Source organism: Coloeus monedula, assembly GCF_965178545.1.
Source record: "Coloeus monedula genome assembly, chromosome: 15".
Classification (NCBI taxonomy): domain Eukaryota; kingdom Metazoa; phylum Chordata; class Aves; order Passeriformes; family Corvidae; genus Coloeus; species Coloeus monedula.
The window spans coordinates 5,184,522-5,210,079 of record NC_138795.1 but is presented as its reverse complement, the minus strand read 5'-3'; the positions used below and the strand labels follow the sequence as shown (position 1 = coordinate 5,210,079).

At 42.1% G+C, this 25,558-nt stretch overlaps 1 protein-coding gene across 5 annotated transcripts in view; it reads left to right on the top strand.

The window, feature by feature from the left end:
- SGCD (sarcoglycan delta) overlaps positions 1 to 25,558 on the top strand; it is a 328,100-nt gene that overhangs the window by 9,730 nt on the left and 292,812 nt on the right. The window contains exon 1 of one of the 5 annotated variants that reach the window (XM_082291570.1): positions 20,811 to 20,863. The exons of the other annotated variants lie outside the window; for them this stretch is intronic. The gene's annotated coding sequence lies outside the window, so the exon portion shown is untranslated. Of the gene's footprint in view, positions 1 to 20,810; positions 20,864 to 25,558 lie in introns of those variants that run through there. 5 annotated transcript variants of the gene reach the window in all.

Here is a 25,558-nt window from a genome sequence, read left to right as displayed (position 1 = left end):
TTTTATTTTTTGATTTAATGATGCTTTTAAGATTGTGGTCCTGCACAGAAAGCTCCCTGAATCTAATGCATTGCGAAGTGGTAAGCTGGTAGTGTTGGGTTATGGCAATATACTTATTATTTCCCCTCTTGGTCCGAAGGGCACCGTAGGGTTTGTTGGGTTGTGTGCTGGAGAATTACCATGAATGCAGAAGAGCAGTGCTGGGAGCACATCCAGGGCTGTGTTGCCCACTGCTGGGATGAGCCAAGATTTGCTGTGATGGCCCCAGCAGATGAAATGCTGCTGTAGTGGCTTCACCTGCGCCTTGCATGGAAGCCATGTGAGCAGTTAGGCAGTCTCATTTCTTCTTTGGCAGTGTGGCAGCAAGGGGAAACTATTTAATTAAAAAGCTTCCTGCTTTCTCCAGGGGTTTCCCTAGTCGGTCACCAGTTGAGGTTTTGGTTTCCCCATGGCAGCAGATGCTTTCACCAGGAGTTGAGCCGTAGTGTCGGCAGCCCCAGCCTGGCTCAGTTCACATCTCTGTGGGCAAGGAGGGAGCAGGAGGCTGAGCACATCTCTCTGCCTGTTTCTTACTTTTTTTGCTGTTAGCCTGAGAAATAAAGTTTGTTCCTGTGTAATCCTGACACGACTGAAGAACCTCTTGCTGCAGGCAGCTCTGTCTCTCTCTGTAGTGCTTGGATTGCTCAGCAGAGGGAGAAGAGACCATAATGCTGAAGGCACCCAGAAACAGCCAGAGCCACATTTCTTTGACAGACAGCAGGGAGAAGAGTCCCAAAGCCTCCCTCCCTGCTTGTTTTTTTTCTTTTCCCTTCGTGTTTTGAGGCTCAGAGCTAAGCTGTGATTTTTCACCTCTTGATCAAAAGTAGCTGCCTCAATGTGTAGGTTAATGGACTCTTTCAGAAGGCAGAGTGGGTGACTGTGATAGAAAAGATGAGTCCAAATCCAAGAAGCAGCATACTTGAAAAATCTCATACATCCAAGCATTTCCTAAATATTCAGGAGCTTTCCTAAATATTTATGAAGAAATGTTGGAGTTGACCTTTAGTGACTGAAGCTTTACAACACATCCAGAGATAAACAAAACAAAACCAAACCCTTTGAATTAGTTGCAATTGAAGCAGCAAGTAGAGCCCATGACTCATCTCCAGGTCAGATTTTTAACTGTCTTAAATCACTGCAGCTCCATTACTTTCCTGGGCACTGTGCCAGTGCTGCCACTGGCTGGAGGGCTGGCCTGCTATTTTTGGGGGGGCAGATGAAGTTTGAGTAGAAGATTGTGACAAAGTTTTGTGGGGTTTTGGTTGGTTGGTTTTATTTGATTTTTTTTGTTTTGTTTTGTTTTTTTGAGGATGGGAAAGGTATTTGTTTAAGGAACAAAACCTGTGTTTCAGGCTAATAGACAGCATTGCTCAGTAGAGATTTGCTCCCCTGTAGCATACTTTGAGGAAATCCAGAAGAATTAGACATTTCTTTTTTGTCAGCGATGTCAGTTTAATGTGACAAGAAAACAGCTGCTAAAATGCTGCCAGATGAAAGCAGGATGCTAAGCACGAAAGGGAAAAAACCCAATGGGAAGTTCCTGCAATTTGATAGAACAAGGCAGTGTTGTGGAGACCTGGCTCGTTCCCTGTTGAGAGTGATGTGGTCAGCTTTGGGGCTGTGCTCTTCAGAGCAGAGACTATTAATGCTCTTACAGTGCCTCAGTCAATGAGGTGCCACTTACTGAGGGGTTTAGGAGGTGGAGCAGATTAAGCTGTTGGCCCTGGTAGAGGCAGCTGAAGTAGAGCAGGCTCCAAACTTTCCCCTGCACGATCAAAGGGCATGACCCGACTCTGCACTGGGCACTTCCTAAATACATGTGTTCTCTTAAAGCATAAGCAAAGAGTTCACAGAGGGTGATGATAAGGGTCTTAACTCTCTTTCAGACAGGGAAATGTGCCCAACAGGCAAATGTGGAACGTGCTATTAGGAAAGGAAAAGGAGCATTGTTGAGAGGTGCTGGTGACCCAGGGAGGACAAGTCAGTGAAGGCTTTCCCATGCTCTGCCCTGGAGTTCAAACCAAAAACCAGCTCTGGGTTTATTTTCAACGTTCTTACCTGCCCTTCAAACCAGTTCTGAAGGGCCTGTGTTCCATCCCTGTCAGAGACCAGGCTCCAGCCTTGATTCCAGCCAAGCTCCGCCAGGCCCTACCTGCACGGGCTGCTCGTGTTCTGCTCTGGGCAGGCAGAGGGGTGACCCAATGGAGCTGATGCTGTTTAACAGCCCAAGAAACACCTCTCTCCTGAGGAGAGTTTGTCTCTGCTGGATAATGAGCTCTGTTTCACTCAGGACTGAGTTGCTGTTGTAGGGATCAGAGGGAAGCACAAATGAGGATGCAGCACTGGGCACTTCCTACAGCCTCTCTTCTACATAGCAAAGAGCTAATTAACTGAGAGCCTCTCTGAGCTGTTGGGCTGCTGCAGGCCTGGCTTCCTTTACAAGAATCTTGTGCAGTTTGTCTTGCTCCAGTAACTTTTTGAAGTCTTTCAAAACGGTGCATTGCAGCAACGCCCCAGCTTTTGCTCTTTTAGGCTTTTGCAAGTGTGACATCTGATAGTGGAGCCAGGCAGTGAAGCTTCAGCTGAAGGGAGAGTTGTTCATGTACAAAATGGATAGCACAGCCATGGCTTGGGGTATGAGAGCCTTTCCATGACTTACAGAATAACCTGCCAATGTCTCTGTTCATATTTGAAGTACAAAATCGTTTATGCAGAAAGCATAAACTGTTTTTTTGAGTGTCAGCATGGGCAGCCTCTCTCCTCTCGCAACTTATTTTATGGCTATAAATGGGATGTAAGTGGATTTTCTGCCTTGTACTATCTGTCTGAAGGAAGATAAAATTCACTGTTGTTACTGTCATGCTCAGGTAAAACAGTAACCCTGAATTTTAGCAGTTTTACCGTACCAAGTTCACAGGTACTGCAACTTTAAAAATTTATTTTTTAGTATACGTGACTTCTGGATGAAGTGAAGCCAAAATAATGTTTAAAGCGAGAATTTACCTTACTTAACCTACTACTTTTTTTTCAGTGAGATCACAGAAGAATCATAGCCCTTACAGGGTACAGCTCAGTTTCCTGTTTGCACGTTGCTCCTGAAGAGCTGAATTATTTTGCAGTTTTTTCATAGAGCTTGCACTAGTGGTTTGCAGGAAATCATAAGCTCTGTTTCGGTATGGGCACTGGGAAATCCACTTTTATCTATTCCTGGTTACCAGTGTGCTGCAAAAGGCTTGCCTTGCAGGTACTGAAACATGATTAATTTTGGGGGGGTAATGATGAAACTGCAGTGCTTTGATAGGTTGATTATTTTATGCTCTGCCAGAAATGGATACTTAAAAGGAGATACTAGATCTGAATGAGATATTCAAGAGCCAGTTACTGATTTGAGTTAGCTAATAGGGAATAGGCCAATCCTACTGCCCCTGGTGTCAGTGAAAACACTGAGAGTCAAGTCAGGCATGCAGTAATTAATTACCTACAGATGATGGTTTTTGAAGGTGTGAATAAAAGATTGTAAGTGTTGGTTGAATTGTTTGAAAAATAAATCTGTCAGATATTTTTCTTTTTTGCTTCCCCTGTTTTCTTTGTTCCCCTTCTTTCTGTCTGACTTCAGCAGTGGATCTGTTTGCCTGCTGAACAGCAGGTACTTCTACATTCCTCTGCCCATGTCAGTGGATCTGACAGATGTGGCCCTTATGCAGGCTGATGTTATACACCACTGCATGTTTAATTTCACTCTTTGAAAGTGATCTTGAAGGTGGGTATTTTGTTGGTTTAGGGAAAAAGCACCTACACACTGACCCCTGAGTGTTACAGTAATGAAGTTTTCTGGAAATGGGTATTTCCTGAAAGAGCTTTGTAAAGTCAGAGGTGAATGATTTTAAGTATCATGTTTAACAGTTGTCTTATTACTGACATGGAGGATATTACAGTTATTATAGTTGAGTCAGAAATTGAAAAATGGTGCACTTAAACTTCTCCATTGTTCTTATTTTCAACAGCACTGTTATGAGCTGCCTTCACTGAAAGGTTGAAGGGGGGTGTAGTGCCTGTGAGGCTGAACTGGTATTTGTGGGAATAGTTGAATCTTTTGAAAAATAATACAAAGCATGGAAGCTTGGTAAACAGCAGAAGTGTCTCTTACATGATTTTGTGAATTAATAGTTTCTATGTAGGAGTTTCTGCAGCATCAGAATGTTCAACAAGCCAGGATTTTTGTCATTCTATTGTATTTTTGGTTCATACAGAAAAATAGGCATTAAGAGCTATGGGGAGATTCAAGAATTGGGTCAAAAATGATTTCTGCAAATTTTGCATCCTGGGCAGTTGGTGGTTACTCATGAACATGCTGTGAAAAGCTGTGGTGGGTGTGGAAATTATGCTTTCGGAGATTGGCTCAAGAGATGAATGTGTTGCTGATGTAACAGAGCAACTGCCTCACCTGGCTGGCTCCATCCTTACCTATTGTTTTTCCAGGAAAAGGAGAGTGGATTTTCAGGTGGGAAAAGGCTGTTTTATCATTAAGGAAACAAAACCCCTTGGTCTTCATGTGCTTCTTGTGCTAAGCTAGAGTGTGCTTACAGGGATCAAAATACTTCTTTTTTGGCCCTTCTGTTTTCCTTCACTTACAGGAAGCTTCTGATTGCTTAAATTTTCCTTTTCACCCAGTTTGGACCTGAATCTTTGACCTAAACCAGCATAAATTGTCTAATGGACCCAGGGTGCTCCAACCCAACCTGAGCATATTATTTGGTATTTTAGATGTTCAGTGCTGTGCTTAGTACTCCCTGTGCATACTCTTCATATACAAAAGTTGCTTTTTCCCCCAGCTTGTGGAGGAAAAAAACCAGAATGTGCAGCTTTTCAGATGGAAATAGAAAATGCAGTGTTCAGCTAGCTTGAACTGGTCCTTTTTGGGATAGGAGATGGCTCTGGAGAGTGTTTTTTTTTCTTCTAACTTATGAAGCAATTTGCGTCTAATCTACTCCATAATTTCAAGCCTTGTATGATATTTCCCATTTGTTACTCTAATAAGACCAAAGGTAAAATTTTATAGCACATTGTGAGCTGAATGGTCAACGTCTTATTAAATATCTTTGCTTCCAGGGCAGATGGAAATGAGACAAATCTCTTGCAGATTGCAGCCCAATTAATACAATTTATCTAAACATAAGCTCTGGCTTATCCTGCTAACACTTCACAGGAAAGTAGAAATTGTCCTTTCTGTGTGTTCTACCTCACAAGAAAATAAGAACAAGGTGGTCAGACAAAAGGCTCACGTAGGCCAGCATCCTGTGTGTGGTATGGATCAGACCTGGATGGACTGGCTCTTCTTCAAGCTGTGGAGTTCCAAGGTACTCCTGCTTCTGATGCACTCTTAGCAAAGTAAAGCTTTTCACTGCTCAGAAATAATTTTGGTCTTCTGATCCATCACAGCTGCATGTCTTCATAAGATTTCTTTTAAAGATGACATAAGCAGAAATAGACACATTTTTAAAATGCAGATAAATCATGAGTTTCTGACATAGTATTTTGTATTTCAGCCTTGATACCTTTCCCTAGAAGTTCCAGAATTATTTGCTTATTATTTTTGGGTTGCTGCTGAGCTGATGTTTCCAGAAAGCTGTCTGTAGTGACTACATCTCTTTTCTGCATTAGAACAGCTAATTCAGAGCCCGTCAGTCTGTGTGGACAGTATTACTCCTTTATTTCAGCGCAATATTTTGCTTTATTAACATTTAATTTATGCTGTCATTTTGCTGTCCAGTCACAGTGTCTTGAGACTCTTCTGCAGCTTTCATGTCAGCTCTAATTTTGCCTACTCTTAATTGTTCTGCTTTCTCAGTGTAGTTTGGCATTTCATTACCTCCCTGTCCCCTTCTCAGATCAGTAACTGGTATTTGGACCATTACAGGTCTTAGCAGATGCTGAGGTGATGTGTTAACAGCCTCTCATTGTTGTGACAAATGATTTATTATCTGCTTTATTTCCTTTTTTTTTTTTGTTAGTTGATGATCCATAAGATGCCCTTGTTTTCTATCCCATCATAGCTTACCTTTTTTAAGGCTCTTCTTGAGATTCCTTGAGATTCTTTGGCGAAGGGTTTGGGAAAAGCCCTGTGTACTGCATCCGCCACCTGCATGTCCCTGCAGATCGTGTCCCCTTATTCCATGTGCTTGTTAACTCCTTCAGGGAATTCTGATGGATTTGTTGTGCATGACTGCTCTCTGCAAAATATCTGACTCTTTCCAGGTATATAATGCACACACTCATTCAGTTCTTTATTATATTTTCTATCAATTCTTCTTGTATTGAAGTTAAACTCAGTGGTCTGTATCTTTGAAGTTTGGCTTTTTAATGAAAAGTTCAGCTGGGGGAAGACAGTGAAAGAAGTGGAGGGTGTTTTGCGTGGTATTTTGTGGGTATTGTGTTCTTTGGGGGGTTCTGTCCTGCTCTGAACTGTAACATTACAGCTTTGTTCAGAGCTGTGGGGTCAGGATGAGAAATCATGGAAGCAATGCTTGGGCATCACTGACACATCACCACGGCGTTATCACGTTCACTGCATGACGCTGCCACATTTTACCATGAAAATTTTCAAAGGGGCACCCTGGGGTTTACAAGATCGACTTTATCAATGGTAATAAGCTTTAATCTATTTATTGCAAGGAATAAATCGAACAGTAGAACTAATGTTGTCTGAAATCAAATGCTGTATTACAGTTCTAAGCTTTTCTTGTATATACAATTATCAAGACGGAGGGCTGTCTGTGTGCCCAGAAAAGGAACTTTAATTTCAAATGTTAAAGATTCCAGAAATAAATTTACAAGTTGAGAAGATACTTTTGTTTTACTTTTTGTGTCTGTGTTGCTTGCTCTACAAAACCCTAACAGAATGCCATTATTGCAGGCTTCTGACGCCAGCATTTGTCACTAGCCTTGTATTGAAACTCTGTTTTATAGAAAATTTAATATTAGAAGCTTATCTATATTCTCAGCAGTAGAATCTGAAATATATATATGAGGTCTTGTAATGAAAAGCAGTGGGAGAAAGCTACAGCCCTTGTAAATACCCACTGTGGGAAGGGCTGGCTGGCATTCCTGAATCCTTTTTGTTGGTCTCTCCTGAAGCACCAGGTCATGGTGGGTACCTGTGATCTTATGTGCTGGGGCTCAGATAGCTGTCAGTCCTCCCCAGTGTGGCAGCAGAAAGCATTTACTCACTAAATGGTTATCTTGTTCACCAAAGGCTAGGGAAAGTCTTGTCCAGGGGTTACAGGACTGTCAGGTGTAGATCAGCATGGTCTCCAAATTTTGTCTCATCAAGAATTTTCTCTCTGGTCCCCTATGGTGACCTTGCACTTAAAGGGGTCATTTGTTGTAGAAGAATGTGCTATCCTCTTAATGAGGAAACCTGGGCTACCTGTTTTGTGAGTGAGCAGATTTTGAGCTCACTCAAAATTCATGTAATAGCCTCAAAATCTTGTGATAAAACTGAAACAGCCACTCAGGGCAGGACCTGGGCATAAAATTAAATGATAATTCCACTTAATTTTGTTGTTCTCCCTTCCATTCTGTCTGGGATTTGCTATGCTTCACTTGCAGTTAAAAGTGAAAAAGCTTTTGCCATTCATGGAGCAGCTGTGTTCTCAGTCCTGAGCCATCTTAGGGTGGTGGCACCTGAAAGAAATAAAATTTCTACTATTCCAGCCATTTGGTCCCGAGAAGGCAGAGCCCTGAGGAGCTCGACATGTTCTTTGACGTTGCTCTTGGTGGCAGGAGTAGTTTACAAGTGCAAACTGTCTGTGTTGCTGCCCTTGTGCTTTATCCCCAAAACTGAGAGGGTTGGCTCTGGTCTCTCCTTGCTGTGCTGGGTCAGTGTTTGTGCACCTCAGGCAGCCCACTGGCATTGCTCCTTGGGTCTTGCAGCACCTGAAATTCAAGTCTAGGTTTACTCCAAATAGGTGGCTGCTCCATGGGGCATATTTCCAATCGCATACGCCTTAATCTGGTGACAATGAAAGATGATTTCATTTTTCCTCCACACCTCTCACTAAGTTGCTTGAGCAAAATCATGTTTGTGCTCCTGTTTTCTCTCAGCACCTTAGAGGGAGTCATAGGTTTGTCTTAAGAGGACTCCCAAAGACAGCCAGATGGAAAGAAAGTTAACAGAGGCAATTTTGGATCACAAGAAGTTCAGTTGAGCTCAAGAAAGACATGAACCTGCAATTGTCAGTGCACTATTTATGCCTCCAGCCAGCCAGTGTTGGCCTGCTCCATTTAATTTCAGAGCTAATTGCTTCATCTTATGCTGTATTTCATGATCACCCATACCAGTGACCACTGGTTTAATTGTCCCTTTGTAAGAGAGTGGAAATACTATGGGCAGGTGGAAATAAGGCCTGAAGTGTGACTCATTCCTGAGTGAGGTGAGTAAGCACGTTTCAGAGAAACAAGAGAAGGCAGCTCACCTGCTTCTGAGAAGGTCTAGAGCTGTGTGGGAGCCGAGAGGAAATTCCTGCTGCTCCATTTGTGGAGACTGAAAGAGCCCACTTTGTGTTAGCAGGGTTACTTGTGCAGACAGTTGATGGTGCTTGAGCCTTGCTGGTGCTGCAGTGACTTGCAAGGGTGGCAGGTCCCAGAAGCATCAGCATCTCTGTGTGAAGAAACCCTCCAGCTTTCCTTCATCAGACTTGTGATCTCTTACAGAAAAATTTAAATGTTTCACTGGGGAGAAACCACTGAACTGATTTTCATCACTGCCGTGCCTTGATTTCCCACTTTGAATTGTGCAGGGCTGATGGCCGTGTGTGAGCACTTGCTTGTTCCAGGCTGCCCTGCCCAGCTGTTGGCAGGGCTGAGCAGTGCCCTGGCAGCTGCCTTGGCATGAGGTGTGTGGGATCTAAGCTGCTTTTTAAAGGTGCTGCATGAATATTCACTGTGTGCCAGGTGCTGGAAGGTGCCTTCGATCACATCTGATCTTGCTGGGTTTTCCCTGCTCTTGTGTAAATAAAAAATCGTTGCCTTGGGTTTTTTACACAGCAGGGCTGATATTGGCAGTGGTACCTTGTTAAAATGAAGGAGCGTCTGTCTCATTACAGATAATGTGAGCCCAGCCTGCATCTTCTGCCTTTGTGACAATATACTGCACCAGATAAAAACCCAGTGAGAGTTCTGTGCAAGTTCAGAGCTTTAATACTGTTTCTCAAGAACTGAGAGTGTTTGTTACTTGGAGAGAAGTGAGAATTTTATATTTGCTTTCTTTTTAATTGTAGAGTAATGTAAGAGTTGTTTCCAAGGATAGACATGCCAAGGACAGAAACAAGGAATTATGAAATCTGATTGATGACTGTTTTTTACAATGTGATTTGCATCGGTGTTCTCTGGTTTTGTTTCCACACATCCTGTCAGCATGAAGTTTGCTTTGTTCATGTTTATGTCAAATATGTGTCTTTGTCTGTATTATTTTTAGAGGCTGAAAGATCAAGTATATGAATACAGTGTGCTGCAGATATAAGTGTATAATTTATGCTTGTGGATGGTTCAGGGTATCATGTACTTTTGTAACAGCATTGCCCTCTTCAAAAGTGAGACAAAACTCTTGAGACTGTTGTCACTACAGTTAAGCAAGAATTAAAAGCAGTATTTGGTGTCTAAATCCCTGTAGCATTTACTGAAAGCAGCATGGCCAATAGCTGTAGACACATCCAAGTTCAGGTATCTAATTTGGGAGCCCCAAGGCCACATACAGTCACCAGAGCTGCCATGGGGTGATCCAAAGCTCTGAATTTAGAGCCTGATTCTCTCCTCTTGACTATGTGAGAAATTGAGTTTCTTGACTTAATGTTTAAATTAGCTGCCTAGATTGAAGTGATTCTTTGCCTCTCCTCTCTGCTTGCCTTTTGCTGTTTCCTGATTACTTTCTCTTGTTTTTAATTTTTTCTCTTTGAAAATTATCTAGTTAGTGATAATGGATGTAGATAGTGGATTGAAGTGATGGAAGATATACCTGAGGAAACTGAGAATGGAAGCACTTTCCTCTTTATTGAAATATTGCATCTTGTTTCCATTTTGAGCCTTGGTAGGTCTGGCTTTGATTTTCAGACACTGGAACTGTGCTAGGTGAGGGAGCCCTGTAGCAGGGGATGTACTTTCCATGTGCAGGAGCTAACTAGCTGTAATTAGGTTCTTTCTTCACCTTTTCACTCATAAATTAAATATCCTTAATTACTCTTTTTTTTTCCCAGGCATTTCATTCTGGTTAATAACCAAAGATGGTAATACTATTAAGCTGTTGCAGCCTCAGTGTATTTTTATATCCATTGTGCCAGTGCTCTGCACTAGTGGTGTACCTAGAAAATATGGGAGAGGTGGGGTGAACTTTAGGTGTAGGGACACTACAGAACTCCTTGTAGTGTTACAATTTGAGAGGGGGTGGGGGTTGGTGGACATCCAGTGTTGATGGTGCATTGAAGAGAAGTCCCCAGGGCTGTGGGGTCAGTGATTGCAAGAAGCCCCAAAGGGGAAAGCAGAGCACTTGCCACAGGAAAGGCAGCTGGAGGGAGGGAGGAAGTTTCCGTTACAGAGTAGTTTCCTCTTAATTTTTGTCTTTTTTGTCTTGCTGGTGTCATTGAGACACTTCCTGGAGAGAAGAAAGAAATGGAGAAAGATATACGTTGTTTCTTGGTTTTTTGTTTTTTTGGTTTTTTTTTTTAACAGGCTTTTTTGGTCATTCCGCAAAAGCCAGAATTGTTTTTGCTGTGTGTAACTGAGATGTAGTAATGCTGTTGTTTTTGGCTTGCCAGCTGGAGAGACCCAGGAGGGAGTAGCTCCTCTGCCCCAGCCTATCTCTGCAGCCTGGGCTCTTTTCCCAAGGCAGGAATACTTTTCTGGTTATCCCATTCTCAGTAACAGCTCAGCTCGTCTTCTTTTTGCAAAGACAAGAGTTCCTTTTCTGTCACACTCATTTATTTTGAGTAGAGACAGTGAAATCCCAATCTTCTTTTGTGTTTCCATTGGACTGGATGACAGAGCCATCATGTTTGGGGAAAGGAGGCACTCAGATAAAGCAGCTCTGGGTTCCTGTGCCTGAATTCCCCCCCTGCACAGTGCTCTGTCCTCTGCGGTGGAGACACAAGTGTGTAAGGAGGCAAAGTAAAGACTGCTGAGCAGGCTGCAAACTGAGCAAACCATTTCTTAGTTTCCTGCCTTTCTGTTTCCTCCCCAAATGGTAAAAAGGCATGGAACAAGCCATGTGGAAACTGATTTGCATTTCCATTAAAACCAGATAAAAACAGAAGTGAAAGTTAGCATGCAGCTTTTTAGCGAAGCTGAGAGAATAACAGCATTGCCATTAGGATCACAGAAAATAGAGGTCAGCACACCAAAAATATTGGGATGTCAAGTAAGTGAAAGTTACGCAGAAGATGACCAGTCCATCCTCTGGTTCACTTTCTGTTTGCATCCTGGCTTGTGCAATTTTCAAGAGGTTTTTTTAGCTATTTGCTTGGGTTTTAATTTTTTTTGTTGTTGTTGTTGCTTTTTAAACTCATCTAGGTCAGGAATACGGTGCATTCCCTTCAAAAAGTTTTTGCTAAGCATGCTTGGTGTTTAGTGAATAATAATGATCAATATCAGAAAATTAAATCCAAGAGTTGTCTGTTTCTTGTCTAATTAACAGGGAGAATTATCTCCCCGTGTTACAGCCCTCTCAAGCAGGATGAGTGAGGTGCCTACGTAACTTTAGTAATAACGTGCTACAAGCAGCTTAGAACATGTTTTGATGGCTCTTTAGTATTTTGGATCAGTAATACTTTTTTGGCTGCATCGAATGTGGGGAATGCATAATCTTTCGGAGGAGCCAATTAAAATAATGACTTGGATGGCAAGTTCCTCTCCTTTTTCCTCCTGTGTATGGCTGTACCCTTCCCATCAAAGAAGTTGTATCTTAATTGGCAATCCCCCTGCATCTGCTCACTCTGTCACCCCCTACAGAGAGGCTCAGTGCTTAATTAAAAGCAGTTTGTGTTTGTTTATCTCTGGAATTGCACTTGTGCTTTTGTAGAGATTTCAAAGGCAGATGTGTTTATTGAGACCCTGCTAAGTAATTAATCCTGTAATATTATTAGGTTGGGCTGAGTTCACAGGAAATGAGAAGAAACCCCAAAGTTGCCAAACTTAGTATGGGTGTTGGAGAGGGACCCTCCAGAGGAGCCAGTCCTCCTGTGAGGGTGACATAACCCCCATGAAATGTGGTGGTTTTGCTGCACCATTCTTCCAGTGTGCTTCTCCTTCTGAAGGGAGTGGCTGTTTCTGGAAGTGGCAGGGTAAATCTGTCATCAGAGAAACTTTAATTTGTGGCTACTCAAATGAGATTTACATAGGGGAATGTTTTCTAATAATGAAAAATACTGAAATCAGCAACTCATTTCTTCTAAGCCTGTAGTTTTATAACAGTCTCAGGCCCTTTGGAGTTATGTCTCGTCTTTAAGTCTCTAAATTACTTGCAGAGGACTGCATACCTTTGTCATTACGGTTTTTGTTAAAATCACCGCTGAAGTGCAGTGGGATCCCCTGAGACAGCTGTGAAGTTCTTCACTTGGCTTCAGATACCAGTGGTCTGGAAAATACTGCTTTTCATTTTAAGAGAAAATGAGTTGAATGAGGTTTTTGGGAGCAGCATTTTCCCAATGCCATGGCTTTTTGCTACCTCATATCCTTCCTCTTGTTCTGCCCAAAGGAAGGCACATTGCCAGGGATCCACTGGCTGGACTTTGGGAACTGCTTAGAGAGCACAGTCATCCTGCCAGGCTCTTGCTAGGATTGGACTGACCTTGAGCTGGGAAAGCTGCTCTGTTACCCACATCTTGCCCATCTCTTCTCAGGCCAGATTCTGCTGAGGGGTTCAGCTTCTGCCGTGCCAGACATTCTATGGCTTCAGCCCTCTGTGAAGCTGAAGGGTGTTAGTATTTCACACCACTTGGATTTAGAAGATGCTTAAAATCAGAAGATAAAATGTCTAATCATTCTGAATTGGGTTTCTTCCCCCTCTTTTTCTTTCCCCTGCCGGTTGCTTGTTTGCCAAGGCTGAAATAAAGGCAGTGATGGCACAGTTGTGAATGGTGGCAGTGGCACATACATATTTCCATAAACTCACAAGGGACAATGTTGGAGTTTATCTTGCATGAAACAATGCTGACATCTCATGATTGGAACCATGCTACATAGATGGGCAAGGAGTAGTCATGCATAGCTGTGACTGCTCTGGCACGGTTTGAAATGTGGGCAAAGTTAGAAATGTCATTTGAATAGAAAGCTGCTGGTATTTGGGACTGACTCAGTGATGTCCTTTCACAATGACTTGCAGGGCACTTGGCACAAAGCTGTGGTTTAGTCCCTTCTAGACTTTGGCAGTAATGGACCACGAGCACAGCACGCTCAAGGGGACAACAACAAAAAGAAATAGTGAAATTGAATTTATGCTGGTGGTATGGGCCAGAAATAAAGCTGCTGCATAGATTAGTGAGAGTTGTAGTACTTACTCTACCTCCACTGGTTCATTAAATACAATGAATCTAAGCAAAAAAGGTCGCTCTCCTGCTTTCCCTTAAGTTCAGAGTGATCTTGCTAAAATGGTCCTATATTGAGCTCTCTGGTGTGTGGTAGGAGCAGGGATTGGAGCATAAAGTAGAAAGTATTTAGATATGATGTACTGTAAGCTGCATTTCTGCTCCCCTGAGCCAGAGAATTTAACTGCATGCCTAATGTAGTTAGTGCAGAGGCAAATCAGTCCCTTGCTGTGCTCACTTGGGTGGGGGAGGAGGAAGTCAGAAATCAAAACATGAATTGCCTGAAATTTTGGTGGTATTTTCAGTTTCATTTTTTGTTTGATTCCTAGGAATTGGGGGGGGAGAGAGTGTAAAGAGAAGCTCTTCTGGAGTGAAAGTGCTATAAAAGGAATAGGAAACCATGGAACAAATGGATTTTCTGTTTGCTTTATGCACTCTGCTTTTCAGTTCCATTAGGACACGTTGGACTCGTGAAGGTGACCAGCGAAATTGTCTTGACAAAGATTTCTGCAAGGAGATGAAAATAAAAATAAATAAGTTAGCAAAGAGTGACTGGAAAGACCCTACCAATTACCAGTTCTTCAACCTCCTTACTTAATTTTCTTGTGAGCTAATATGATAGGAGGAGGAGGAACACACCTTCATCGGAATGCTGCACAGGAGAACAGGGTTGCTATTAAAAGCCCAATAATGACTTGTATCGGTTTATGCAGATTTGCTCTGCTGGGTTACTCTGTGCCTGGCACTTGGCAAAGCACAGATAACATTTAAATCAGGCAGTAAGTGTAATTAAGTACTACCCTTCAGCGCATCTCTCCTTTTAAGACATTTTTATACACCGTGATTTAGAATATGACAATTGGGTGAGATTAAAGCAGCAAATTGTGCCTATAAAACAAGCCCTGAGAATAGCAAGGGACTGTAAAATTTTATAAAGGGGAATACAGCACATGTCTCCAATCCGATAAAACTTTTGTGAGCTGGGAGATTAACTGTGAAATACAAATAAGATGATACAGTATGCGTAGCATTCAGATTGTAAATTACTTGTTATTGTAACAACTTACTCCTTCTACCCAGAAGATTTCTTACATAACTTTTCCAGAAAATCTCGCCATGTGACTGATTCATTAACTATTACGAGGTGTGGAGAGAAGGTAGGAAGTCAGGCAGCAGCATTGTCCCTGTAGGGAAAGCAGTGGTGTAAATGTAGTGCAAAAGCTCATCTCTGCTGAAACACATGCAATGAAGCTTGTGATTGGTTTCTTCCTCAGCTTCAGTGGAGTTGTATTTGCAAAAAAACCCACCAAAACCTTACTTATTTCAAATCCTTAATAAGACCCATTGGAAGGTTTTCCTGGGGAACAAAAATGTTGTTTTATGTGAGAAGTCTAAAAAGTTGTTTTCTGTGGGGCTTAACTGTGGCTGGCTGGTTGGGTTCTGCTGCACTTTGAGTGCATCTGAGCATCTTCATCAGCTTCACTTGGGCACACCCGAAAGAAAAGGCTGTGAGCCTTTTAGAAACTTCTTACTTAATTTGTAGCTCTCAAACCTCGTGGACCACAAGTCACCTCAACACATCACACCGAGGTTGTCACTGACAGCAGGTGAAAGGCAGTGACTCCGTGGTATCACTGGTCCCAGAGGCTTCTGCTATTCATCAACTGTTGTGTTATGGCATTGCCCTTCACAGTCTTATTGATCTCACATATTCTCCTTTTCTTTTCCATTCACACTAATCCTCCCTCATTCAGTCTGGCAATGCTTTTTTTAGATTTTTAAAATTGATTTCTTAATTGCCCTTAATTGATAACTTCATTGTCCTTTATTAAGAGCCACAGAGCCTGAAGATATTCAGCTTAAGTGTCTGGTGAAGGCATGCAGAACTCAAAAGCCTGCTCATTTCTTCCCAGCTGTATTAGCTGTAGAGAGAAATTGTGTTGCATTGAGCCCATTTCATGTCAGTCACGTTAAAAGGAAGATTGTGCATGTGGAACAGGGAGGAGGATGATGGCTGGGTTTCTTGCTGTCTAATATTCTCTGACCACCTTTGCTCTGCATAAAAGAACCCAAACAACTTCATGACACTTAGTTTTAATGATGTATTATATAAGGAAATAGTAAAACTGGAAGGAGAGGTTTGAATTATTGTGGAGGAGAGTATTACATTTCAGTAATAGGACAGTTGGGTTTTAAAGGCTGAGCATCACTGCATTATGAACAAAATATAAGGCCAAGCCACGGACAAATAGCAGAGTGACGGAGAAAATGGAGAAGAAATACGTGGGAGCCTCTGGTAAAAATGCAGCTGCAGGGGCAGCCAAGAATTTTGGGGGCACATGTCATGTTCAGCCCTTGTTTTGATAGGGGGGATGTTTATATATGTGTGTTGCTTTTATGTGTGACTTCCTTTTGACTTTTGGATTTATTATTCAGTGCCATATTTATGTTTGAGATTGTTTTGATATTGTTAGGGAGATGTCAATACTTCTGAATCAACATTAAAAACATTCTGGTTTATAGAAATGTTGACCTTTTCTTCTTGCTTGGTTTGAAAAGTCAGTTCAAAATGGCAAGGTTTTGTACAGAATGGAAATTCCCTTTTCTGTGGGAGGCAGATACAGCCAAAACAGGTGCTCTTGTCCCACCACTGGTCTCATCTTTCATCATATCTTGTTTTCCTGGGGAAGATGGGAATTTGCCTCTCGAAATCCTGTTGCTGCTGGATATCCAGGAAGGTCCTGGGTGGGTTCACTGCTGCAGCTGCTGCTGCATTTCCCTCAAATCGTACCATCAGTGTCTTGCTGAATCAAACCAGAACAGTTAAAACATTTCAAAACATCTGTAGGAAGTCATTAGCATAGAAAAGACTTTTGCAAATGGAAGTCCCAAATGTTCTAGGCAGTGTTCTGACAAGCTGTCAGTGAGCAGCGTCTCTCTCCTCATCCCAGTGGGAAGGCAGCTGCCTCTCGCACCCCTGCACCACGGCTGGGTCTCATTTCACACTGGATCTGATCCATCTTGGCCTCCTAAATCTGCCCGGCAGCCGAGTTCATAGCTCATTGAATTGATGCTCAGGTAAGTTTTTCCCCATGTGGTGACATTGATACCAATTTTTGCCCATCCCAGTGTCCACAGTTCTTTGCTTTCTTAGTTTGAGTGGTATGAACGCACAGCCTTTCATTAGACGTGTTCTAATGGAAGCTTTTGGTGATAGCAAACTGGTCTTTGGGATTTTGCCTCTACTGTTCATATATTTGTTGGTGCCTATGGTCTGTACCAGAGAATTGCCCAGCTCATAGTGAACTTCAGGGTGAGCTGGACCACAACTGAAACTGCAGTCTGAGAGTTGCCTGCGCTGACTTGCTTGACTGGGACCAGAATCCTGTAGTATTTAATTTTTTTCTCTATTTTTACCCAGGTTTTGCTGATACCTCTTGTTGTTTAATCTGCCTTTCAGAAGCATCAGCTTAATTTTTTGCATAAGAGCTTGTAGGGAGTTAGCACAGAAACTAGTGGCATATTTGTTCTATTTGGGATGTGAAGGGCCTCATCTCAAAATTTGATCTATAAGCTGTATTTGACTTATCTGTATACTTCAGTATTGAGATTTGTTTTCTTATTTGAATTGGTTTATAATTGGTCTATTGGGATGGCTGTGCTTGTTGATTAAAAGCCAAAAAAAGCAAAATAATGCATTTTCTTCTCAAAGTAATGCTTATCATTTTTAAACTTTACATTTAAAGGTCCTGAGAGTGAACAAAATGGGCAGAGGTTAAATATAGTGAATTGCTCTGCTTTAACTTTGGGGAAAATGTGCAGTGTTAGGAATGCCAGTGTTCCACCTCAGGTGGGGATTTGTAGGTCCAACCCTGTTAACATTAATGGGCGTTAAGCAAGCAAATCCGCTGCTCATAGGTGGGGAAAATGGAGCTATTAACTGAAACTGCTGCTCAGCGATGCAAATGGTTATTTTCAGCTTTCCTGAGCAAGCATGTGAGCACTTCTGTGTTTGGGAATACTTTTTAATACTACTCAGCTGCGTTGCTGCTCTGATTGTGACTCCTGTTTGGGCTGAAGAGTTAAATTAAATGCATGAGGGGTGTCCTGTGTCAGCTGGGCCATATGTGGAGATACCACATTACTTACCCTGTACTGCATCAGAGGAGCTTCTCACTTGTGAGTGATGGACTGATTGAAACTCCACAGTGCTGATGTGTGGGACTGCACCCCAAGTAGCTTTTCCTGCTGCCCTGAAGCCATCCCCCCCTCAAAGTTGTTTCATGGCTTCTTGAAGCAGTTGTGTTGCTTGAGGAGAGACTTGGGAAGTGATGGTTCTGAAAAAGTCAGTGTCAAATTGTCTAGCATGGTCATTCCTATACATATAGCAGTGATTTGTCAGGGATTCTTGCTTAATTAAGTTAGATCAAGCATAACTGTTATATTATTTTAAAAATTTAAGAGGATTAAGACTAAAAATACCGATGGCTCAGGTGTTCTTTGGCTGAAAAGCCAACAGCTAATGTGATTTGTCATTGTGAGCTGCACTTGTTTCATACAAATCATTTGTAGTCTTTCATTCTCTGTAACACTGTAGGTTTTGGCAGGTTTTTGTCTTTTGAGATATTTCTGCATTAAATAATGTATTCCATTAAAACTGGAATAGTTTGTGTAGCTTGGTTAATAGTTGATTTGTGGATTAGGTAAATAGGTACAGGAAGTACATATGAGCCATGGTATAAAGTCAAACTTAAGGAAGAAGTTACTCCATTTTGAGATCTGTGCTTTGAAAGCTTCTGCATTAAACGTTTGTGCCTCTCCCCAGCCCAGGAAAAAACATTTCATGTTTGTGGAGGTTTTTTGGTTTTTTTTTTTTTTTTTTTCTCCCAAAGTATCATGTGATGGTGGAGATGAAGTTTTGTCTGAGTAATTCCCTTTACTGTCTGCATTTCAGTGATAAAACCTCTACTCAGTGCTAGCTTGTGAATCCATTGAAGTCACCAGTAAATCATTTCTTTTAAATATCTACTTTATTACTTAACAGTTGTGCTAAGACTGAATTCTGTAATCATATAAAAAACATATCTGTTCCTGGGGAGAACAATAGCAGCAAAATGTGCTGCTGGATCTTCTCTTCAGGGCTCGATGCTGCTGTTAGGGACTGTATTCAGAGGAAGGAAAGGAAGCACAAATGAGTTTGGTATTTGCATCCTTAATAGTCTGCTTTTCTATCTTACTAAATAATAGAAGTCAAATGTTAGTTGAGGTATTATGATATTATCGTGTATTACCTACCTACCGCTACAAATTAAAGTGATACTGTTGTTCTGTCATCTGTTTTGAAGAAGCTGTGTTTGGAAATATGGGTCATTAAAAGCCCAGAAAGTAATCCAACAACCCAGACAAGTGTTTTGGCACACTTGGGTTTCCTGGATTTTATTAACACTAGTTGTTACCTATCATATGAAGACAAAGTTCTTTTTACCTTGGAATCTCTGATGAACAAATCATGGACTAACTCAGCAGTGCTGGGTTAATGGCTGGACTCGATCATCTTAAGGGTCTTCTGCCATGTAAAGGATTCTGTATCTGTTTCAAATGAGTCCCTCTTTAAGTGACTTTCCCGTAAGATTGAAGGCAAACAGCAGTAGGTCTGGAGAAGCATTGGCCCATTATCTCCTGTGCAGTTTTTCTGAAAAAACATCCTTGTTACGTGCAAGCAAAGCATCATCATCTTGTACCTTTTTACATTTGAACACCTTTATGCAGCTATGTCTGGCAATGAGACTTGGGTGGAGAGAAGAAATAAAGTACATCTCATCTCAGAGAAGCCTTGGAATGTGAGATGATGGAAGGTGGATTACATGTATTGGGAGAAAGAAAGCTCAGTGGAAGGTCATTTTGGAGTTTACAGCAGTGCCATCAAACCTTAAGAAGGAAATTCCTTCTTGTGCTGTGTACTTGTTCCTCAGTCTGTGCCTCTCTGAAGAGGCATCTGGCTGAGTGAGCATCGTCTGGGTGTCTCTGCAGGTCTTACGTGCCATCGAGAGCGAGCCACTAGCATAGGACCAATATTGAAAGCCTCAGCAGTATGGATGGCTCAGATGGGTTTCCTGCCTGGAGAAGTCTGAGAGAAGAGTGCAGCAGGTTATCTGTTTTGTCGCTAAGCCATACTTATTTCCTGTGTGGAGGTGTATTTCATAATCTTCAGCTGAAATGTGAAGTAAAACTGCACCTACGGTTGGTTCAAAGTAAATGGTTATTTATTGTCATCATCACTGCACTAGGACTGAGTGGTCAGCATTTCTGGGGAGTAACATTTGGTTAAAAAAATCCTCTCCTGGATGTGTTGAAGACTGAGTTAGACTAGCAAAAGCCTTAGTGTGTCTGTACTTAATTCCGAATCAAACAGACCAAATGATTCCTTCTTCTCTTTATCAGTGTTGCTATAAATTAAATGAGTCGTTCTTGTCTAATCGTTGGGGCACACAGGCATCAGGTGTTCTTCCTCCTCATCTTAGTCACTTTACACATTTGATGGTGGTTCTTTCATGCTTTCCTGGTCTTCTCTTTTCTATGCTGCTTGTTTGGTTGATTGTTTCATTTAACATGAACTAGCATGTTGGTGTGTTTGGAGTGCCTTCTGCTGTGCTTTCTGTGGTTTGACCCTATCAGTTTAATGAGCAGTACATGAAACAGAACACTGTGTGCCATCTAAAGTTGCCTCAGTGCTTAGGAGATGTTTTGACATGAAACATGGCTTAGATGACTCTTATGTAGTGTTTGTGGTAGTAGCACTTTAAAAAAGTGTGATCCTAAGCACTGCGAAGAATTTGAGCTGTAGTAGTCCAAAGGCACAATATTGCACATTCTTTAGGCAGGAGAGGGTCCCCAGAAACTTAAACCTCAGGTGGGAGGTTAGGTATCTCTTTTAAATCCAAGTACCTGTATGTTTTACTCAATACAGAAAAACTCACTGGGCAGTTCTGCTGTTGGGTTTATAATTTCTACTTGAGCCAGAACATGGTGTTCTAAAACACATCCACCCTCTGCTTAAACCAATGCCATGAAGAAACATTTCCAAAAGGGGCCTTTAAAAAAAGGGGAGGGGACGACATCCCATCCTTGCTGTTATTCAGAGCCTGTCTGTACCCTGTGGGGTTGCTCAGGACGACTGGCAGTGTGTTAGCAACTACACCGATCATAAACTGAAGAGAAATGGACATTCTTGAGCCAAGAGAGCAGAACTGCAAGTATGTTTATTTTCAGAGGGATCATAATGCCAACTGGCAGAGCAAACTTGGCTAGGTGAAGGGTCTGGTGCGGCTGCAATAAAACACAAGGATACTGAATTTAGCAAAGGAGCAACAGGAATTATCACTGCTATTGTTTCTGGGGAGTACAGATGCAGTCTGGCATTTTATCAGCATAATCTTAGTTTCAACTTCATGAATAAAATTTAATATAGGGAGCTTGGAATAGCTGGTGCTGGATTTATACTCAGAGTGCAGGTACATTTAATTTCAGTAAGTACATTGTGCTCCTCCTCATCATTTGTGTAATTTGAATGTTAACTGTTATTTAGCCATCAGGTTTAGATCTTTCATAGAATTTCTCTGGCATAAATTATATGTTATGGTATTTTCTTCCTGTGTAAGAGTCTCCTCAAATAGAAACATGGATTAGTTTTTGAACTCCTGGTGAAATGTCTGGATATGTTAGATGGGCAGAATTTGTGCAGTAGCTCGTTTATCAAAGATTGGAATCATATTGTAAATTTTTATTCTTACATTTTGTCAATAATTTGGACTTGTCTGTGGTTAATGCAGGTCTGCACAGTGGCAAGTAAAGACTGGATGGTGACAGGCTTGCAGTGCTCTGTGCCATCCAGATGAATGGGCATGGCACGACCCGCTCCTGATGGGGAATTTGCCATCTCTGGTGTTGGAGGGTGTTTCTGTGCAGGGCACTTGCAGGCTGGTTTAGGGATGCTGCTCTGGGATTAACTGGAAGGCAGCTTCAGTCATAACGAACCTGTCACAAGCTGAAAACTTGGCTCCAAGCTGCTGCTTAAGTCTATTTCCAAATTCACAGTGGTTCTGCAAAACTCCAAATCCCACCGATTTGCCTGAGTGCGTTCTTCTGCAAAATTCGAGTGAGCTTGCTCCCTGAGTCAGTGGAGCTGAGCAGATTGCATGAGGATGAGACACCTGGCTGGATCTCCTCCAGAGCAAGAGGGCTGAATCCTGGCAAAGTTTCCCACGTCTTCAGTGGGGAAGTGTTGAATGCTCAGGGAGTTTGCTGCAGTTCTGTCCCTCATTAAAAGGGATAGTCAGAAATAGAGGGAATCTGCTCATGCACTGAAATCCCAAACAGAACAACTTCACTGTCCTAAAGAAAGGAGAATTGCAGACCCTGAAGGCAGAGTGGTAATCTTTAGGAAGGATAATCAGCTTTTGTGTTAGCCATCATCAGCCCAGAGGGGAACAGTATTTGCAGTTCATCTCCACTTCAGCCAGTAGGTATCAGTGTATGGATTTAATTGTAGTTCAGTTGATGAGAACATTAGATAACTGAAGAGCCTGGAGGTACAACTCACACGTTTCAGGTTGAAAGAGCAGGTTTTGTAAAATTCTCACCTAGCCGTTCCTACCTGGCAAGTTCTGTAAAATATTTTTAGACTCTTAAAGACTTCACACTGCTCTTCATATGTGAGAAAATTTCTTTAAGCAGACCATTTTCCTACTGATGGCTACTCTGCTTTCAGGTCCAAAATGCACATGGCTCAAAAAATGCATTTTAACCGTATTTCATATGTTTAAAATTGATTATTGGTACCTTTGAGCATTCTGGAAAAGGACTTTCCCTATAGTGCACACAGGGCAGAGAAGAAAAATATCTGACAATGAAACATTCCTGTGAACCCAGTGACAGTACGTGGTGTTCGGTTTTGACCTCTTCCAACCTTCATCCCTGTGCTCTTATCTTTCTTTTAGATTCTCGTTTTTTCTTCAGTAAAGCTCATCGTAGGAAGAGCTTTGGAGGAAATCTCTTTTGTAATGTAGATCTTTGAGGGCTGGGAGGGAAGTGGTGTGGGATGTGTGCCGTAGTGGAAGATCAGCTCTGGGTTCATACCAAGCTTGCAGTCCTTTTTAACCCTGTGAGTTACTTGGTTTCACAACTCAGTGCATATGGATGTCATGCTTGTATTTAATGTCTCAGCCTGTGAGAGGCTGGAAATTCTGTACTGGAAGGTCATTGCTCATTATACTTATTTATGATTGTATGGTGGAGCACTCTTCCCCCTGCAGTTACTGCTCTTTCTGTCATACTGGCGTCCATGACCAAGATCTTTGTTTCCTTGTGCCAAGTCTTAACCTGGTGCACACTGAGAGATGCTTGCTCCCTTTACAATGTCCGTGGGAGGAGTTGTGGAGAAGAGGCCTTGCCCAAAGCTGGTTATTGGCAAAGCCAAACCCCTTCCATTAGGGAATTCACTTGTGCTGGTGACTGTGGGAACATGTGGAAAAGCACCATGGCCAGAGAGCAAAGCCCCTTTATTGAGTGAGTCACTGATTCCCCATGAGATGTGTTAGATGCACAGCTGTCCTTCAGCCTGACAGCTCCACTGACAGTGTACTGTGTTTTCAGCTTGGTGAAGGGGCAGCTGCTGCATCTCCCAGAGTCCCAGTCACAGCTCAGGGATCAGTCCCAGGGAGGGAAGGGGGGGGTCTGGTGCAGTTGTAGGTCCCTGTGTAGATCCCAGCCCAAGGGGATCCCTCCCATGCCCTATGCTCCACCAAGGTCTTTTCGTTCGTGCTGCACTTTGATTCCCTGCCTTTTGGCACGCTTAAATCAAATTAAAGGCAAGAGCAGGGTTCCAGCAGACTTCTGGTTTAGGTCTGGTCCTTCATCATTTACAGTCTAAAATCCCCCGTAGGAAACTAATGCTTTATGTAGACCAACTGCAGTCCCATTTGCTACACAGATAATAATAAACCCTGAGATTAGTGAAGGCTCTTTTCTGAATTAAAATATCACTTTGGGAAAAGCTGTCTGTCTTCACTTGCTGTTGTGCATAGTCAGTGTCTTTTCCAGCTTGGATTTCTGCCAGAACTCTGGCTTAGGGCTTTCTCCTGACCCTTTACAGGTTCTTGTTAGTGTTGCTTGGGTGCTTGAAGAAACTTCAGAGTGCTCTTTGAGGGGGGGGTGGGATTAATAAACTGTAGTAAGAGACAGTCCAGTAAAGGTTTGGTTTAATGGGACAGTATTGAGAAATGGAATAATTCTTGAGTTGTGGGTTGCTTTCTTTTAAATGTGGCTGTAGTAACTTGATATGCTAAGAATTCTTCTCTCCCCCTCCTTTTTTTTTTTTTTTAACTTATTATAGATACGGAGCACAATTTTCAAACCTAGACCCAGTTCAGTGTTAACAATTCCTTGGATAAGTATCTGGCCTCAAAAAAAAAAAAAATCTCAAACCCCTCTTGTGCTGTTTAACATGTAAACTGACTTTGCCCCTCAGCTACTTCCCTGGATCTTTACCCTGGGGCAATGCTGCAGTTTTGAATCTAAGAGAACATTGAATGTTTTTTCCTTTCTAGAAGAGATGTACCCATCCCTGACTGCACAGGCCATGAATCATGCATGAAAGTTTATTTGCTTGTTTGTGGCAGGGATCTTCACTTCCCATTCAACGTTGGTCTTACCCTTTCTCTTGCATGTGGCCCTTTTTCGTCTCCTCTTTTTTGTGCACCTGAGCAGGACATGCATTCACTTGCCTTTGGCAATCAGGTGGATTTTCCAAGCTCTGTTTTTCACTCATTCCTGAATTTGGCTTGATACACAGTTTTTCATCTTAACCTGTTGTTGAGGGTACTGAACCACTGTGGTGGTGTTGAGCAGCAGACGCGGGGCAGAAGTTCCATTCCCCCACAAAGGAACGGAGGTGATTGAAGAGCATCTAACCAGTGAAAGTGGGAAGGGGCTGTGGATGCAGGTCCTGCCTTCACAAGAGATCTGTTATTTTCTATTTGGCCTCGTGACCAGTGCACGTTGCAGGCACTGGTACACCCCTGAATATCAGATTGATTGACTTCTTGGAGATTCACCTGCATTCCAGCATATGGAACCAGCACCTTTTCATTTAGGTGCCAATCTTAGCTTCAGTGTGGATGAGGGGATTGGAGCCAAATGAATTGGAGAAGGTCTTTTTTAGTATGTGCAGAATTAGTTTGATTGATCATATTTGACACCAGTCAGGGAAGAGAAAGGTACTCAGGCTGAGAGAGCAAGAACACATTCCAAGTGGGTTTTCTCTTCTGTATTCTCTGAATATGATGAATATTTTTTCCCCTCAGCTGTCATAGTCTTCTAATAAATGCTTTTCCTCCATTAAATTTTTAAAAATGAGATTCTCTCTGTAACAAAATCCACAGTTTAAAAATAACTTCTGTGATGTACCAATTTCAAAGCCTGTGGAGATGGTGCTGGAAGATGCTTCTAATCTAATAATGAAATGTGTATAGCACACATGGAGAAGAGAGGAATAGCTGGAATCAGCTTATTTTTCTTTTCTTGTTTTCTTGCTTCTTCAGCTATTTCTGGTATCTACCCCTTTTAATTGTGGGACAGAGCTGAGGAATGTAGAATTGTAGCTGTCACAAAAACTAGAAGAAAAGGTCTGTTTCTATAATCTTGTAGCTTCTTCTGTTTCAGAAGCCTGCTGGAATCACTACATCCTCATTTCAGAAAAGAACAGCATAGTCTAACTGCTGTCAAATGTTCAAGCTTTCCTTTCCCCAGCCCTCACTCAGAACATGTTTTCAGCTCAGCTAGGGATGTTATTACTAACTGATGAACAAACCTGAATACTGAACGTGGCGAACGATTGACATTTTTAAAGTTAATCATAGAAACTCTTCATCCGGCAGCTGCTGAGGCTGCTC